This window comes from Petaurus breviceps, unplaced genomic scaffold (genome assembly GCF_028583685.1).
Source record: "Petaurus breviceps papuanus isolate PSGF00001 unplaced genomic scaffold, PetGlider_PUasm1.0 90633, whole genome shotgun sequence".
In the NCBI taxonomy this organism is placed as follows: Eukaryota; Metazoa; Chordata; class Mammalia; order Diprotodontia; family Petauridae; genus Petaurus; species Petaurus breviceps.
In genome coordinates, this window is record NW_027187293.1 from 6,389,030 (window position 1) to 6,395,730 (window position 6,701).

Genomic DNA, 6,701 nt, shown 5'->3' on the forward strand with positions numbered 1-6,701 from the left:
GAGATCATAAATTAGAGGAGCATAGAAGAAATTACATGGGAAGCAGGCCTTCTAGGAGTCTCTGAGTCTTCAAAGTCCCAGGAAAGAAGGGGAAGGAAGTCAGTACAACCCAGTGGAGATAGGACTGGCTGAGGAAATAGTAGAAGGGGGTGGGGGGTTGTAGGTTCAGATGAAAACTCCATTATCTACTGTGATTATGGGAAGTTATTGAATTTATGATGCTATACCAGAAAGAAAAACAGCATATTCTGCACCCCCAAAATGTGGGCCATATATTCCTTCTCTCCCTAGTTGGAGTATGAATTTCATGGTTTGTGGAGTATTTCTGTTTTTTTTTCCAATTGGAGAGTTTGTTGCATTAGTATTAAATCTATTCAGAGAAATGTCAAACGGTTTCCACCTGATGTGATTTCAAGCATCTTTTCTTCAGCATGATGGGTATCACCATGTTTTGGCAAAGCTTCAGCTGTGATTAGATTATTATACCACTGCATTGACAGGCATCTGGGATATTCATATAAATTTGAGAGAACAGTTCATTGTAATGTGATGTTTAGAAGACTTTCTTGGTATAAATCATGCTAGTACTTAAGTAGATTTTGACAACCATCTACAGTTGTTTCTCACACTGAATTATCCAATGGTCTGAGGTGGACTTTTGATAGAGCATGAAGTAGTTTTGTCTCTGTGGCAGGAACTGCTTTCTTGGCAAGCTTGGTCACTCAACTACGAGTCCATAATGAAGTTTATCAAAATTCATCTCCAGATTTTCTTTAAGTTCATTCTTGGTACCAGATGTATTTTTTGCTTGTAGAATAACAATGGGAAGCATTGGTCAACAACTGGCTATGCATGAATGGAAAGGCACTGCAAAAACAAAAGAAAACACCTCATCAAGCAAGCAAAAATATGTTTTTGAACAGAAAAAGAAATTATTAAAGCACACAAATAACAGACATACTCAGAAAACATTGAAAAGTATAATTGCTAAGATGCAGTTTTTTTTCCTTCAGTGATATATATTACTGCAATCAGTGATTGCCACTTCTGTAAATCAGTTCCAAACTTTTGTGTGTTTGATTTAAGTATAAAATAAGAGCATAAAACACAAGTAAGAATACTGGTTAATACTGGTTAATTTAAGAGTTTAAATTTTTAACATAACATGTATTTTATCACAATGTTAATGTACAAAAACATTGTATTATTATTTTTCAGGAAATTAGTATGTTATGCACATTTTAAAAAATATAGAAATGGCATACTATAAAAATGAAAGTCAAGAATTCAATTGAACAGCTGATATGTTCTCTCTCTCTTTTTTTAATTATCCTGCCTTTTGTATTTTCTATGCCCACCAGTGTGAGATATTGGTACCCAACTTTGTGGTTGGGATTCTGCCTTAAATGTATAAACAAAGACCTGGGATATTTTAATGTTTTGTCTTTTGTGATGAAAATGGACTTTCATGAGATGTTTAAAAATTTAAATCTACCTCTAACACTGGAAATGATCCAGAGAATAAATACTTATTTAGAAAAATTTTTACAAGTATTATATGGGAAGCCCATGACAGATTATCAATATCATAATTTTTTCAGTCTGAATTTGGGAGAAAATGAAGTAGGAAATAATAAGAGGTATGAAAGAGAAAAATTAAAATGAATGCGAATTTTGAAAAAAAATATTTTCTGCAACTTTGCAGTGTTTAAAATGTTTTTTTAATAATCACAAGGAATTTAGCACCTCTTAATTATTTTGCACATAAAAAACCTCCCAAATCTGTAGAAATTCAGGTAACTAATGCCCTGTGGGGAGTTTCTGGTAATGTTACCAAACCATTTTGACTTGGTTCCCTTGTCACTGAAACTGTTGTATTTATAACCTCATAATATCCAATTGGGGATATGATGTTTATCATGTATTAACATACCCAAAATTGAAAATTTCTAGTGTATTGCATATATATATAATTTTATGTGTATTAAAGTACTTAATTAAAAGTTTTGCACATTTTATCTGATTGTATAAGATTATTTATAATAATTTATTTATTATATGATATATATTTATTATAATATAATATATTTTAATACATTGTATATATGTTATGTAATATATATTTATAATATATTATATATTATAATAATTTATAAGATTTTAGTCACTTAAGAACAATTTAAGCATATTATCAGTTAATTCGTTTCTAAATTTCATATTTTAAATTGATAGCGATTTTTTGTTACATAGGGGAAAATTATTTCAAAATATTCAGTGTATGTATGTGTGTGTGTCTACACACACACATACACACACACATATATATACAATATACAATACAAATTAAAAAATAATCTTTAAAGAACTTGTTACGGACTTCTGAACTGGTCCAGCCATTCTGAAAAGAAATTCAGAATAAAAAGCTATTAAACTGCCATTGGTGTGGGGGGAGGGGATGGTGATAGGTATAAGGGGAGAGAAAAAAAGAAATTTACATGATAACTTTGTTATGTATTTAAAGGAATGGCAAGTCATTCATACTGTATTTGCAGTTTCATGTGCATTTTTAAAATCATAATATGTTATAGAAATATCTGTTTAATGCATAAATTTAAAATAAATAAAATAAAAATTTGAAAAGTTATTAAACTGTGTCCTACTCTCTGATCTAGAGACACTGCTACTGATAGGTCTACTCACCTAAAGAAATGAAAGGGACTCAAATGTACAAAAATATTTATTAATATTTGTTATTACTTATACTCTGTTAAAGGTAGCAAAGATTTGGAAATTGAATGTGTGTCCATTAGTTGAGGAATGGCTGAGCAAGTTATAGCATGTGAATGCAATGGAATAGTACTGTTCTATAAGAAATGTTGAAGGGAATGATTTCAAAGCAACTGAACTGAATTGATACAGAGCAGAAAGAACCAGGAAAACAATTGATAAAATCACAATATGGTAAACACAAACAACTTTGATAGACTTAAGAACTATAACGAACACAAGATCACAATTCAGAAGAAATTTTTTGTGATGAAACATGCTGCCCACTTTCAAAGGTGATAGATGTGGAGTAAAAATTGAAATATCTTTTTTGATCTTCATCAATGTAATAAGTTGGGGGGCGGCCAGGTAGCACAGCGAGTAAGAGCACCGGCCCCACTGTCGGGATGACCTGGGGATTGAATCCAAGCTCAGACACTTAGCACCCACCCAGAAACACCTGAATGTGTAACCTTGAGCAAGTTACTTAACCCCAATTGCTTTAAAAAAAATGTAGTAAGTTGTTTTGCTGGAATACACATGTTTCTAATAGGTTTTGTCTTCTATCATTTCCCAATGGGAATGGGGAGGAGAGAGAGAAAATGAAGATCTGAAAATAAAATAGTTTTTAAAATTTATTGGTTCAGCTTGTTGATGTGACTTCTTTTTATTTGAATATCAAAAGCCACCAGGAGCTCAAGTGCCCTCTCTGATACTCTCTAATGATGGACTGGCAGCATAAACAACCCCAGGAAACTATGCTCAGATGAATCAATGTGTTGTCCTGAATATCATACCTCCACTATAACAGCTGAGTAAACCTATTTTTGTTGACTATAGAATGGCCTCTAAGTATCTCATTGCATTCAATATTAGACCTAAAGTTCCAGAGGGCTAGCCTGGATCAAGCACAGGCCACAATAATCAACATGATAAATATAAAGTCTTTGAGGCCGGAGATTTTGTTTTTGTTTTTGTGTTAATTTTTTTTGTTTGTTTCCTTAGCTACTGGCACAGAGTCTTACACACAGCAGTCACTTAATAACTAGCTTTTAAGTGATTGAAGTAACAGTTGACAGCAAGGGAAGAAGAGAAAAGAATGTTAAAGGATATTGGTGTCAGAGTCATTCAAAGGTAAAAATCCCTCTTCCCCTAAGTAGTGCCTATATGTATTACAGCACAGACCTATTGATGACTGTAATGATGATACAAAATCATCAATAAAAGTTTATATCCAGGATCTTCATTTTAGCCCACAAGGGAGCATGAAATACATTCTAGAAAGACTATTATCCCAAATAAGGAAAACAGGAATGACTAATGATGAAAAGAAATAATTTTCAAAACCTTGCCTATATAGTAACTCATTCCTTGACATTTCCACCAGTTCCAGATTGTTTTACATAAAGGATAATTTCTGAAGATGGAAATATCAGAGGCTATAGAGAACTGGACTTGAAGCCAGGAACATATAACCTTGACCATATCATTAATCCTCTCAATTAGACAGGCACCTCTTTAAAACTTTGTTATAGAGGTGTCAAACTTCAGTGATAGAATTGCTGTATTAATGAAATCACAGTTTCATTTCCTATGCCTGTTCATGTTTATATGTCCCATATGTCCAAATATACTTTCATTAATTGAGCATCAATAGAGTGTAAAGCCCTTGAGTGATAAAAAGAAATGCCAGGCCCAGCACTGACCATGCAGGAACATGAAAAGTAATTGAGGAAGCATAATAAACATCATAGAGACTTATAGTGGGCTTTCTAAGGTTCAAGGGTGATAGTCATTCCCATTTCTGAAGGGTTGAAACTCTTTGATATTTAGGCTCTATCTTTAAAAACCTGGTTTGATCAATATATAATCATAACAAAAATAAAACTATAAGACTGTGCTTGGATGATGAAGTCATGTTATGCAACTGAATCACAAGGCCCTAGGAATTAGAGCTGAAAGGAACCCAGATATCATTTGGTCTACCCACATCCTATTTTGGCATTCATTTCTAGATTATCAAAGCCTATAAAAAAGAGGGGAAAACCCCTTTGAGAAAACATAAAATGGAATAAAGAATTGTTTAGAACACTGTAATAGCCTTCTGGTTGATCTCTTCTTCAACTCCTTCCCTGATTCAACTGACAATGAGATTTTCCCAAAGCAAAGGTCTAACCCATGTTGCCTCCCCAGCCCAATAAACACCAGTGGTTCTCTGTTTCCTCTAGTATCAAATACAAAATGTTTTGTTTAGCATTTAAAACCATTCAACTCCTTGTCTCTTCTTTTTTTTCATTTGTCTTATACTTTACTACCCTTCACATGTCCTACTATCAAATACCATCATCTTTCTGTGCCTCTTATACAGCACTCATCTCTCACGACTCAATAGCTTTTAACTGGCTAATTCCTCAAGCCTAAAATATTCTCCTTCATCACTCCTCACAGCTGGTTTCTCTCTCTTCCTTGAAGACTCATGTCAAAGCCTTGCTTTTGCAAGAGGCCTTTCCCAGTCTTTCCTTCAACTCAGTTCCCTCTCACCCTTCTCTTCCCAACTACTCTGTATAGGTCTGGTATGTCCATAATTGTTTCCATGTTGTCTCCTCCATTATATGAGCTCTATGAAGGCAAACATGGTTTATTTTTCCTTTTCTTTGTATCATCTATCCTTAGCACAGTACCTAGAATACACTGAATAAATATTGGCAAACTGACTTGAAATAAATATCTATAGGAGAGGAATCAGTTAAAGAGATTTAGGAGTGAATTTCAGTCTTCTAAAGACATAAACAATTATGTAAAACAGAACTTTGCCTTTAATTCATGTTGTATGAATTATAACATATACAACATACTTTTATCATCATAACCCTGTATGGTGAATAGAAGTATATACTAACATATTTTACATATGAAGAAAGAGGGAGAAGAATCATAGTATCATAAAAAGAGCTGAATATCAAGTGAGAAGACCTAGATTCAAATCCTGTCCCTATTCCTAGTTACCTGTATGACATTGGGTGACTTTATTTAACTTCTTTGGGTCTCATTTGCCTCATCTCTTAAAATGATGAGTTTGCATTAGTCTCCATCAAGCACTAAAACTATGGCCCAGTCTGAGAGTAAAGTTAAACAAGGTTACCTGTTAGTAAGCTTACTAGTCACTACTTAAATTCTTTTTTATAGAATTCAAAATTCATATAAATTCTTTCTTAAATTCTACTTAAATCCAACCAAATTGTCTGACTGCACTAGGGCTTATGCCACTTAACACTATGGTACTTTCCATAATTTAGGATTACTGATTAAATACAAATTCAAAATGTTTTAAATACAATTCCACAATTCAATATCTGGTTTAAATATGTTTGTATATACAAAGGACACACTACTATTTTTAAGTATCTATCAGCTATTTAATGTGTTAATATACATAAAACATTATCCATTCTGAAAATGAGTAAACATAATAAAATAAAATGAAAGCGTCAAATGAAAGTTTGTATTTACTTCACAGGTACTGATGACTGGGTTCTGTCAGCTTCATCATATCATATTTCTGGGAGACCGAACATATGATTTCATTGGTATAGGGATCACCTGGAGGAAGAAACTTCCTCTACCAATGCAAATCAGCACCATCCCTCCAACTTGTAATCATTGCCCAGACCACTGAAATGTTAAAGACTTGCCCAGAATCACACAGCAAGTATGTATCAGAATATCTCCCTGACTTGGAAGCTGACCTCCTATCCACTGTACCACACACCTCTCATTCTCATGATTTATGGAAATCACAGAGCTCAGTGACAACATTGAAGCTACATAATTTATAATGGACCCAGAATGCTTTTTTTCTTTGCAAAATATGATATTTTGCTAGAATTTATCTTCCTTCTTTTAAATCACAGTGGATAATTAAGAAAAAAACTAGA

General features: G+C 33.2%; 1 pseudogene; it reads left to right on the forward strand.

Moving 5' to 3' along the window:
• Window positions 1–229: 229 nt before the first annotated feature.
• Window positions 230–1,016, forward strand: LOC138143281 (insulin-induced gene 2 protein-like; annotated as a pseudogene).
• Window positions 1,017–6,701: the final 5,685 nt, after the last annotated feature.